The sequence below is a fragment of the Adiantum capillus-veneris genome, chromosome 4, assembly GCF_014529385.1.
Source record: "Adiantum capillus-veneris isolate H3 chromosome 4, ASM1452938v2, whole genome shotgun sequence".
Taxonomy (NCBI): domain Eukaryota; kingdom Viridiplantae; phylum Streptophyta; class Polypodiopsida; order Polypodiales; family Pteridaceae; genus Adiantum; species Adiantum capillus-veneris.
Window position 1 is genome coordinate 162,103,983 of NC_140934.1, and position 13,066 is coordinate 162,117,048.

General features: G+C 41.3%; 1 pseudogene; it reads left to right on the top strand.

Moving 5' to 3' along the window:
- The first annotated feature begins 6,018 nt into the window (after positions 1-6,018).
- LOC147460271 (membrane-associated progesterone-binding protein 4 pseudogene) lies at positions 6,019-9,804 on the top strand (annotated as a pseudogene).
- The last annotated feature ends 3,262 nt before the right edge of the window (positions 9,805-13,066 follow it).

Below are 13,066 nucleotides of genomic sequence, written 5' to 3' on the forward strand. Positions count from 1 at the left end.
GTAATAAAAGAACTCGCATCAAACTTCATGATATCTCACCACAAGTCTACACCCTATTATCCTATTATCCCCAAGCAAATGGCCAAGCGGAGAGTACTAACAAAACTCTCATCTCCATTTTGACAAAGACAGTCGAGGCTCATCGCACTGATTGGGACCTAAAGCTTACATCAACTTTATGGGTTTATCGTACTGCGTATAAAGTTGCTATTAATTGCACACCGTTTAAGATGGTGTATGGACAAGAAGCAGTTATGCCATGGGAGTTTGTCATTCCTAGTCTTCGAGTAGCTTCTTAAGAAGGTTGGGATGGTAACCCCTTAGTGGAGCGATTATATATCCTGGAAAGGCTAGATGAAGAGAGGCAATTAGCTGTGCGAAATGCTCTAGTGGAGAAGGATAGGAGAAAGAAGTGGTTTGTTAGCCATTTAAAGGATAAAGACATCAAGGTTGGTGATAAAGTTCTTATGTACGGGGTACGTAATGAAAAGAAGAAATTGAAATACGCTGGTAAGGGACCATATCGAGTGTGTGAAATTACCCCGCAAGGTACTATTCGTGTGAAGACTCTAGATGGAGTTGAAACCATTGGATTCCTTAATGGGAGTAAATTCAAAAGATATTATGATCCTCTAAGCCAGGAAGAGTTGCAAGCCATCCATCAAAAGAAGGCTGCCAAGGAACAAGCAGAGCTTAAAAAAATCCAAGCAAGAGTTGAGGCTCGAGAACGACAACAACGTCTTAGACGCCAACGAGAGGCTAATCTGGGAATCATGCAAGCATTTTTCGAGGACACAGATGACGACTCATTAGAATCTGAGCCACCTCTACGATACCCAATTGAGCCAAATAGCCCCTATGGGAAAGTACTATACAATGCCTTATTAGATACGGGAGCTAAACACAATTTGTTATCCTATGGAGTTTGGTGTCAATTAGGGAAACCGACCCTATCCTCGAGTACGATGCAAGTCAAGGGCATTAATAAAAAGAAAACTGCTATTCTTGGAGTCCTTCAGACCCCTGTTGTCTATGACAATGAAAGCATAGTGCAGAGGTTTCTAGTCATGCCCGCGGGAGCTATGGAAGGCAATGTAAACCTGGGACGCACGTGGATGTTGGCAACCAAATGCACTATTGATTGGGATACTGGTAGTGTCACGACGCGACCACCGACTCTTACCCCTATCATTCAAGCAAAGTCACCTACGTTGCAAACTCTAGCTAAGTTGAAGGATAGCCAACATTCACAAGCCAAGGTGGTTAACTCGTCTTTGCTGGCTACCCATGAACCTAGCACTTCAACACTTGTAGTTGCAGCAAGCAGTAATATTGCAAGTACTCAACCTACACGACCTAAGAGTACATATCAATGGGTCCCCAAGGCCTTACTTCCAACTACCTCAACCCTCCCATCCATTCCAAGAAAAAATTTCCCCGGAAAACCAAGAGCGCGCCCTAGGAGAGTCAAGACCAAATCACGATGGATTCCAAAACAACTATTAGAAGCCCAAGGCTACTATGATGGAAATGAGAAAATTTGGGTACCTAAATATAAAATGTGTCCTTCCCTATCGACAACAAATCCATATGAGTCAAACAGTGTAACGCTAAAGCCAATGGCAGACCGTGGGAAGGGAAAGATCACAGAATGCTCCACACCTAGTCCAAAGCTAGTTTGGGCTCCAAGGCAAAACCAATTTATTCCACCTAGCTCAGGAAGGGGGGAGTTCCATGAAGCTTCTAGCTTCGCATGTAATACATCCATAGAGGTAAAAGCTTCTACACAGCCTCCATCTATAGTACTGGACCTCCATGAAGCTACAAAAGAATCCACACCTCCCAGTGTTCAAGAATCACCTGATGAACCACTTCAAGTTCGATCCTGGGAGAGTACCTTACCACCCTTGCAACTTGATGAGGCACCTAGGGTAATAGAAAACTACTGGCAAAAATCCTCACCTATTACCAACTGGAATAATTGGTTTCAAAGGGTGAAGACATCATTTCAAATGGTATGATCTACCCAAGGAAGGGGGGAGTGTTTGTGGACATCCATCATTCACTTGCTTCCCTCTCAACCTTTCTCCCTGACCTCTTAATCTCCAATCTTAGGGAATGTATATATAAAGCCTTATACTCACAAAAACAAGATAAAAAAGTAAAAGAGCAAGAGCCATAACACGAATCATAAAAACAAATTATGCACAAGAACACGACCCTTGTAATATTTGCACTCTAACCATCATCTATTTGTGTGTACAGATATGGCTAGTACGCTAGAGTCATCCACTCCTGCCTTGGGTGAGAGGTACCCTCGTTACTTTTCACAAATATTGCACATGGTCTTTCTAGTGCTTGCATGTGAATGGGATTTGATAGAATGGCTGATACGTTAGCATGTGAGAGGAATTTTGAGGAATTAGAATGGCTGATACGTCTCTTGACCACGTCTGATCCATACTTAGTAGAGAGCGTTTCTCCCATTGCACAAGCCTACCCTTTTGACCAAGATGACTATAGGCGTCTAGTGACCTTCTTAGTAAACATGGGCACCTATGATGAAGAAGAAAATTTACAGGACTACACGGATGGCACATATGGTCTCATGGATGATGAATTTGTTTATCTCGACGACGAGGATAGGGGTTTAGCCTTAGGGTTTCCCCCCAACCTCTACAATATCCTATTCCCTTGACTCTCTAGGGGAAGTGCAAATAATTAGGTTAGGGTTCCTTATGTTTTTTGTTGTGTTCAATAAGTGTTGGTACCTTTTCCCACTAATGTGCCTCCAGGAGTTATTCCTTTTGTTTCCTAGTGTGTGTACAAGAGCGTGTTGCTATTGATAGGATTTGGACCTTCATGGAATCTTTATCTCGACTCACTCTTCAAATCAAGCGCGACCATCGACACAAACAGGTGTTTCTTGTCCATTAGCATTGCCCCTTATCTTTTTTGCATCTATGATTGTCTGCTTTAATTGTGATTGGTAGCCTAATATTCACCGCATTTGCTTAGTATCAAACATTTAATTCAATGTAATTTTTTGTCATAATCACTTGTCTAGGTTTAAAAATCAAGCAGTCCGACTAAGCTAGTTTGACCAAGTTAGGTGTTAGAGATCTTCTCTTAATACCATGGGGAATGCCTTCCTAATAATCAATGGTTACTTAGGTTCTTAATCCGATTTAGGCAACATTGTGTGAAATGTACTAGGGCTTTCTAGTGGGCTTGACCCTATTGACCTTTCGCTTAAGTATTATAAAGGGAGTTTACTAGTGTGATGAGCCTGGGGAGGTGTATCAGTGTTATATGACCCCCCAAAGTTACAAAATTAAAATGCTGAAAATGAACAAACAAAAAATCAAAGTGCCACACTGTAAAATCTTAAGCTGGAAGAGAAATCTCAGCTTGATTTGGTACTTCACTCATATGTATTGCCTATGGTACTAGAGCCCTAAAGGTTCCCACTGTGGGCGCTTTTCCTTGAAAAGCAAAAAACCCAAGGCATACAAAATAAGCACACACATCAAATTGAATCACTGTGAAAACACTTTGGGGGGTCAAAGAAAAGGTAATCAGTCAGGCGATGATTTCATGAGAAATTCCTTTTATCGTAGCTTAACTACAAGGTCCTCTAGGTATAGCCTCTAGTCAGCCCTCGAACATGAAATACTTGGCTCTCGCGATTAAACAACTTAATTGACCAGAGAAAATTAAGAAGCTTACCCATGGTATTAATAGTCGATCTCTAGTGCCTTTCGACCGTTAAATTAGCGACCCCAGACTTGTTTAATTTTTTACCTTTACATCTGTTTATGCATTTGATTACATTGCAATTTAATGCTTATTGCTGACAAATTGTTTAAAATTCTGTTACCAATCAATTGTCTGCCTAAAATTGCATATGCTTTTTAATCGCTTATGAAAATGCAATTACTGTGCAATTTTGTTTGATTTTGCAGTGACTAATGAAGGCTAAGGACCTTCATCTCAAATGCTCTTCCACCTCGACCAACGAGCTTCAACTCAATAGCTTTCGAGGACGGAATCTACATCAGGAAGGGGGCATGTTAACCCTCACGGCTCACAGACACCCTATCACCTACGAGACGGACGTTGTAACCTACGGTGGACATTGTATTATTTATTTGGTAGAGTCAGGTACCGGGCTTGTCGGTCCAATAGGAAAAGGGTAAGAGTGATCGCCGATGAGAGGCGCACTCTAACTGGGACATTCAAGGGATTAGTTGGCTAAGCATGGGCGCCCAAGTGTGAATGGGGTGAGCTCATATAAAAGCCAACTAAACCTAAAATTCACTCATTCTCTCATTTGTGCAATAGAAGAGTGCTCTTGCTCCATCTCCATCTTCTTCTTCTTCACCTCCTTGTGTGTGTGTGTGTGTGTGTGTGTGTGTGTGTGTGTGTGTGTGTGTGTGAGAGAGAGAGAGAGAGAGAGAGAGAGAGAGAGAGAGAGCGATCGAGCATTGCGGCGGCACGACGGCGGTGAAGCGGTTGAGCGCGACATAGTGGCGTCTCCTTCTTCTTCGCGGCGAGGAATCCTCCACGGCAGGAGCATAGAGCGGTGAGTGACACACCATTGCCCTCTTTTGAGCTTACTAGTTAAGCTAATTGTGTGCTTAGAGCAGTCTATGGCTCGCACACAGTGTTAGGCAAGGCCCTTGCTTAGACAGTGCGGCAAGGAGCGCACATGAGATTTTGTCATTTATTTCTTTACTTACCAGTTGAGTTTTTGTGTTTTTAATGTGCAGATTTGGAAGGCCATTATGTCAAAATGTCCAGATGTCAAGAATATACACATAGGTAGAAAGAGAGTGAATGTACCATATATTTATATGCATTTTTTTTATGTCATCGTCATTGCAGCTAGGCCATCACATTCCAGCAAAATTGAATTCTTTTCGTATACAGGAATTCACATAGCTATCTAATTTGAAGATGGCATGGAAGGTAGACAACCACTATTTTTGTATCGACGAGTTAAGACAGACCCTATTATCTCTTCATGTTTTGAGTTTCGAGCTCGATATTTCTTATTAATAGTTGTCAACAATAGATCTAAAATGTCTCTCTCTCTCTCTCTCTCTCTCTCTCTCTCTCTCTCTCTCTCTAGTGTCATAGATTGGTTATCCTACTTCCCTATGAGATATTAGCTTTTGAGTTCAAGACTTATGTTGTACAATTTTCTCTAAGGTTCATGAGTTTTTTGGATGTAGATCTTTGAGGTCTCTTGGAATTGTTTCTATGACATTGAATTTATATCCTTCTTCTCAGTACTTGGTGTTTTAGTTTATTGTATTGGCCAAGATTGCAGATAAGTTGATCTCATTGTGAAATTTATAAAGATGTACAAAGTTTAAAAAAAGAAAACCATGGGGGCTTTGGAATTTGGATTAGAGAAGGCACACAATTATGACTCTTGGTTTGAAGGGACTCTTGGCCCTCTCTCTGCATCCAATCTAAACACATCATAGCATTGATCCTGACTTTTGAAGTCCTAAGCATTTCAGTATTGATCTTTGACCATATAAACATGAAGAAGGTTGACCCAGGGCTTCTCTGCACAGTTCCCTCTTAGCCCTCATCCCACCTCCACCTTGTGCTAGGTCTCTTATCCCTCTTCGTTCCTGACCTTCCTTCCCTTGCAAATTCAAACTCTTAGTTGATTGAAATCCCCTCTCTTTCAAAAAAAATACTAAGTATGATGTTCACTCAAAACACTCGCAAGGACTCGTTCCCATCAATCTCCGTTTTCTTGCATTCCTTCTTCTCTTCATATAATCATCATCCTCTCTATCATGGACTTGAGTTGTGGATTCAATCGGCGAAGGCTAGCCAAAGCAAATACTATAATAACTTCCATGCAAGGTGACCAAGCTTGGAATGCCAGACTTACACCATGTATGCCGTTCATAAGTTTCATATAGAAGCTTTAGTAGAGGGTATAATGCTTTTGAATAGCATGCAAAGCTCTTGAGTGTTTTCAACAAATGCGCCATGAGGACATTCTTGTCTGCCAACACGTTAAGATTAAGGTGAGTATCATCAATATTATAGACAATGAGAGTCTCCTTAAAATTGAGCATGAATAGGTACATATGATCTCTCTAGGCATTTCATTTTGATGTTTTGATTTGCGTGTTTTATGTACATGGTGACCACATGATTTGGACACGACATTATGGTGACCATGTGACTTGATTATGTGATCGGAGGTTTTCTATGTGGTATAATATGCATACCATATTGGTATCTGGAATCTAGTTTGGTTTTGAGGTTTCTTGAGTTGATTTGTTAGGTTACTTTGAGACTATGGCAAGTATGTTGTTTGCTATTCTTCAGAATATGATGTTCAAACAAAACTAATTAGAAATGGTGATTTTCCTAAAGCTACATTTTAGGTTAGTAAGAGATGTGCATGAGCATACATTCCCACAAGCAAAGACATGCATGTATGCTACATTTGATTGTTTTGTGATTGAAGAAAATCACAATCTAATGTAGACATTTCTCATGTCACGCTAATATTTGAAGATATCGTTAGTGTAATCCAAGTGTTAAAAGGCTCAAAAATAATGTTTCAATTTCAAAAGCTCGAAAACAAAAGCTCGCAAATATAAAATCCCCAAGGTTTATACTTGATGGCCAAAATTAATTATGATCCCCACACCTAGTTTTGAGCTTCTTGATCATCTCCTAAGGCTATCAACACCAAAAAATAGGGACTACATATTTGGAATTACATGGGCTGTCGATAAATAGGGGCAATTTAAATGCAATTACATGGTGGCTTGCCAGTAAATTGATACCAAAATTGTCGCTTCCTTTGGACCTTCAATGTCCTCTCAAGCCCTTCTTTCCCTCTTTGCTTGATGCTTCAAAACTTTGTAGTTGTTTTGCAACCTTTCACATACATTCCTAGCATGTGTGCCCTTGTGGACACACAACTCCCCTCTACTAAGGGCACTCTACCATGATACCAATAATCCTTTTGTGGAGGAGATGAGGGGTCTTGGCCTTTATGCTTGCGAGTCCCTCTCCTAGCCCTCATTCTATTTTTTGGTTCCAAAGTTGATTGTGGAAATAGAAAGGGATTTTTCACTATTTTTCACTGGTGTTTGTGGCCATTCTAGTGGAGGTGGTCCTTGGCAAGCTAGCATCTTTTGCAATTGAGACCTCTATTGAATTTGAGCCGATATGGTCCTCATTGGCTTGAAATGTGGTTTGATGGATTTGGCCAAGCGTGCCATGTGAGCTTCTCTCCACAAGTTTTCTCTTCTTTCCTTTTGTTGCACTTTATGCTTGGATTTTCCTACAACTCCTTGCCCAAGTCTTTGAATCTAGCTTTGAATCTCATCGAGTATATCTATTGGGACTTGAGTGGAAGGTGCAGTTGGTGGTAATAGGCTTGCCAAGGCTTGATTGACTTCATCATATCATCTCTTCTTGCAATGCTTATCGCAAAGCTTATAGACGGTTCATGGGCTAGTATCTATATTAAAGGAGGCATGGTTGCCAGGATATAATGGCTAGGGAAGAACTGTGCTTTGGAAGAAAAAAAATCTTTTACGATGCACTCTTTCAAATAAGTCAGAGGTTGAAAAGTTTGAACAAAAGAGGCCCACTTAATGTGCTTGCTGGAAAGTTGAGAGAGAAGATATTTTGATTGATGTGTCTTAATGAAAAAATAAAACTCATTAAATATTAAGAGCATGTACGATGCATGTGTGCGGAGAGGGAAGAGGTGAGAGAGAGAGAAGAGACTTGATGGAACCACACCATGTCTATGTGTGCTTGTTTCTTATTAACTAAGACAGAGAGAAGAGATTGGTTGGAAACCCAAAAACCTTTAGTCAAATTTTCCATAAAAAGCATTATTATGACTCTCTGTTGAATTGTGCGATTCATCCTCTCACCAACTTTGTTCTAAGAAAGTGTGTAAGGCACACTAAAATGCCACCTACTCCCTCTCTTAAAACAAAGTTGACAAGTCTTTGGAGATGTATTCTCTACCATTATCAGTCCTTAAGCTATTGAGCTTCTTGCCCGACTGATTTTTAACTAGCGCTAAGAACTTCTAAAACATAGAGAAGACAACATCCTTGTGTTTCAAAGGATACACCCACACCTTCCTAGTAGAGTTATCAATGAAAGTCACAAATTAACTATCCCCCCTAGAGACTTGGTTGGCATAGGGCTGCATAAGTTGCTATGCACAAATTCTAGTGGATCTACTCACTTTCTATTCAATGGTACGTGCAATGTCTTAGTTTGTTTGTCATAAATGCAGTGTTCACACATGAATAGTTAAAAAAGCTTGAGACAAGTAAGTAGCCAAAATGTGCCAATTTTTTCATTCCCTTTTTTATGGCCTAGCCAGCTATGCCACAACTCAGTAGAGACCAATAATCTGAAGCCAAAACAAGGCTATACGCAATCTAGAGACTCATTCTCTCGTAAAATCCACACAAGGTATACATCGTCTAGATGCATGTGGCCAATTAAATCTCTTTGAAAAATGTAGAGGAAATGGCATGCTCGAGCATGAGCGGCTAGATGTACACTTGTAGAAAACTAGATGAGTGCATATATGAAGCCAAATTGATGCCCCTCTATGACCCTAGTGTTGGGTTCAAGCCCATAAAAATGTTTCCTATCAGAACACACACACACACACACCACTCCGTTTTTTTAGGAGCATGCATACAGACTACACCTTCAGTGGTCACTTTTTTTATCGTTATACATATGTAAGGTTCCAACACTAATAATGATATAGCATGTGATTTTCTCTTCTCTCTCTCTCTCTCTCTCTCTCTCTCTCTCTCTCCCCCCCCCGCCATGGCTCTTCCCTCTTTGCACCTACCATAGCTCCCTCAATCCTAAAAGTGGTATCAGAGCTTTGGAGATCAAGGAGCTTAAGCAAGGAAGAATAAGATCTACTATGCATGCCTCTACCTACTGTACCTCTACCATACCACTACCAATGGTGCTGCAGTCTAGATATAAGCAGGCAGGTCATGAAGACCAGGCCTCTTCTCCTTCTCCTACTACTACTCTATATCTCCTAACCAAGCTACGATGAGTGTGCCCCTACTTGCCTTGGTCTTGCCATTGTTTTTTCCCTTGTTGCCATTGTCCTCTATTTAGCCTCTGAGCGCACTACCCCATTGCTTGTAGGTTTTTGAAGGAATTGATTTGTGCAAATATTATGGACTTGAGAAGAGATCACAATGATTTTTTTTTTATGTCACTAAAGGAGAAGCACACTATGGAGTGGGTGGGTCTTATAATCATTTCTCTAGAAGGGATGCAACATGTACTTTTGTTTTTGGGAACTTCTTTGGTTATGGTTTAGTTGACTTTGTTGTCAGTCTTTCAAATGTGGAGATCAAGAGTCTTGTGGATTGGAGAAGATTTTACAACAAGACATACATATATGTGGGCAAGTTAATTGGCCCTTATTATGATGGCAACAGGAAGGAAACAAAGGAATTACAAATGGTTGAAGTTAAAGAAAAGCTTGGAGAGAGATTGCTCAAGTAGTAGGAGAAGGAAGAGAAGAAGTACCATGCTTGCAACTATAGATGGAACCAATAGCATGGGGGTGAGGTATGGTGTGATTCTAGTTACCCATGGCTCGTGGATAAGGTATGTGAACTACCACTAATTGGGGAGAAAAACAAGCGGTGTGCATGCTTTACACTTGAGCAATTGGGTAGGGTTGGTTTGTAAGTCTATGAAGGGTGTGATCCTTTGTTGTCTACTTGCAAGGTTTCATGATGAGGATGACAACATGGTAGACATAAAGCCTCACAAGACAGTGATGTTTATGTGTACCCCTAGTTTTATAGTGCGGCATATTGTTATGAATCTATAGAATTATTTTCCATGTCATAGTTTTGTTTTAATTTTTTCAGGTGTCACTTACATTTGTCTTGTCACAACTATACGAGTATAGACACTGCCATGTTTATAAGTAGTAAGACCTCTCTGTTGGTCGGTTTAGTTGAGTCTTGTTGTCCCATCCTGATTGTTGTCCGAGGGAAGTACACACACACCCCAACGTTGTTGTCAAGGAGGGAGGGGGGAGCTTCTGCTCATGTTTCAGGTGTTTTGTTAGATTCTTTCATATGTCTATGACACACCCTTTGTCAGTGGTTTGGGCTTGAGGGGGGGATTGTTGGGTTCAAGCCCATGGAAATGTGCCCTATGAGAAAACACACACACACACACACACACACACCACTCCTGTTTTTTGGGAGAATGCATGCAAACTACAACTTTATTGGTCACTTTTTTAATCTTTCTATATAGGTAAGGGCTCAATTCTAATAATGATATAGCATGTGAATTTCCCTTGTGTTCACCTCTCTCTCTCTCTCTCTCTCTCTCTCTCTCTCTCTCTCTCTCTCTCTCTCTCTCTCTCTCTCTCTCTCTACCCTTCTGTTCGCTTGCTCTCTCCCTCTCATGGCTCTTCCCCATTTGCACCCCCCATAGCTCCCTCTATCCGCACATTTGGAGATGTATGATATCTCTAAACTCCACATGTAGCACCGATGGCATCTACTACACCTCAATCGGGTGTGATGTCCCTTTGACCAAAAAACAGCACGTCTTATTAATGCCAAAAAACTCCAACCTCCAGTAGTTGCTACCTCCGAGTTCTTTGGTGGGACTCAAAAAATCTATGGGATTCAAAATCTAATTGGTCACTATGAGTCCGTTGATTCTAGGATACGACGATCCCAATATTGATATGAACGTCTACATATCATAAGGTATGTATGCATGGTGGAGAGCTCTTTGATGATAAGAGCTCTATGTTAAAATCCAAGATGACAATGTTGATGTTTGCCGGTGTCAAATGCCTCCGTGTACTTGCTGATGTTGAGAAATATCCGCTCTCTCACGAGCCTCCGATGTCCTTATGGAAGATGGCCTCTTCTTGCATCTGCTAAAAAACAATGTGGACCTAGCCTTGTGAGGTGTATCTTGCAATTAGTGCTCCAAGAGAAACCCCAACCTTGCTCATGGGTTGCTCATAATTATCGATTGTTGGCTATTCTATGCCTATACATGGACTGCTTTTCATACATGGCTGAAAAAAATGTGTGTTGCGTTTTCATAGAGTGCCACACTTGACATACATGTTGACCAAAGCATTATGAATTCTAGCAAAATTCAATAGCCCCATCATTTGCAATCCTAAGCTCATGTCGACCTGCATTTTCTATACTCACTGCAATCGATCACTTCTATAGAACTTCAACTTTTTGTTAGACCTTCAATTTCCTATGCAGGACTGTAATCCAAGGTTGTCCAAGGAACGTTAGGCTTGATGAGAAGCCCTTGTGCACACGAACACCATGAAATCCTCGCTCTCCTTTGTTTTGATACCAATTGAAGAGCATGTGTGGTGCATGTGTGTGAAGAGGAAAAAGGAGAGAGAGAGGAGACTAGGTGGAACCACACTGTGCATATGTATGTTTGTTCATTGCTAATTAAGAAGGAGAAGAAGAATAGGCTAATGTTAGTATAGGAATTAGTCATGTGGAGATGGCCATTGTCCCTCTTTACCCCAATTCTTTCACTACAGGAGGTTGTGTGCTCTTGTGACGCTGTTAGCGACGGAAATACATTGGGTTTTTATAACCCCTGGCGTCGCTAAAACCGTCGCTAATAGCGTCGCTACGAGAGCGTCGCTATAACCTTCGCTATGACCGTCGCTATGGGCGTCGCTATGTGCGTCGCTATATAGAGATGCTCATAGCGACGGTTATAGCGACGTTTACACTGAAGACTATAGCGACGCTCATAGCGACGCTACAAAGCCATAAATAGCGACAGTTATAGCGATGCCTGAGACAATTTTTTTTTGGTGGCAGGGCATTGAATGCCCTACCACCCATCAACCATATTGTACTTGATTCACTTTTTAAAAAAAGTGCAAGGGAAGATAATAGACCCAAAATAGTCACCCACAAGACGCATTGTTTGCAAAATTGACAATTGTACACACCATAGGCAAAATGAATTGATTGGCAAATGTAATAATGACAATTGTACAACATCATAGGCATAAAGAATTGATTGGCAAAATGAACTGCGGTGACAAATGTAATAATATACATGGTTCAAAAAGACGTATAAAATCCGTCTCATGATACATAAGCTATGAGAAACCCTAAACTAATGCTATCTAGCTACGGCTAAACTGACGTCGTCTAGTCAGACGTCTCATCGCGTCCAAGCGGCGTATCTGTCGGATTGTGCAAAAAAAGACAATAAGACAGCTTTCAGTAAGTATAAACATATAACGACATTTATAAAACAATACAAAAAATAAAAAAGAGTAAACCCTAATACTAACCATGCCGCCGCGAGAACTGAGAATGTCCATGAGGGCGTTTAAGCCCTTCCTGCCTGCGTACTCGCGCTCGTACGGTGTGGGATCACGTCCTGTCATCAACCACTGTCAAAACATACAAAGATTTCATTATGTTAGAATTAAAAACTCATAAACCCTAAACTATCGAACATAAAGAGCAATGTGAAAACACTTACAAAATCGGCCTCAAATGATGCCCATCCATCGCTCCCCAAGTGGTGCGAGCTCCCTGCCTCTACTCGCGCTCTGGCTGCATCCTTTTGTTGCTTCCACTTGTCGGGATTCTCGCGCGCTGCTTTCTTCGCATTCTTCCAATCTTCTTTGGCCAGCCAATCTGGCCTGTTCCACCCATTCTTGATTGCTTTTTGCACTTCGGAACGCTTGTGTTTGCAGTATTCGCGCATTCGAATCTTCATCAGGTCTTCATTGAAGCGCTGATCCCGTGTTGGAACGGGAAACTCATCATGAAGTATGCTGATGACTCTGTTTTTTAAATCACTTGGTACTTCACTCCATTTGTTTAGTATGTAGTGTCTAAACAGCTGAGAGCAAAGACCACGCATGCGCGAGATCACCTTCTTGCCGTCATCATCCATGATGATGCCGCCGCTGAAGTCGATGGAGTAAGACAAGCCCTCTGGCCGGTGACGCGTG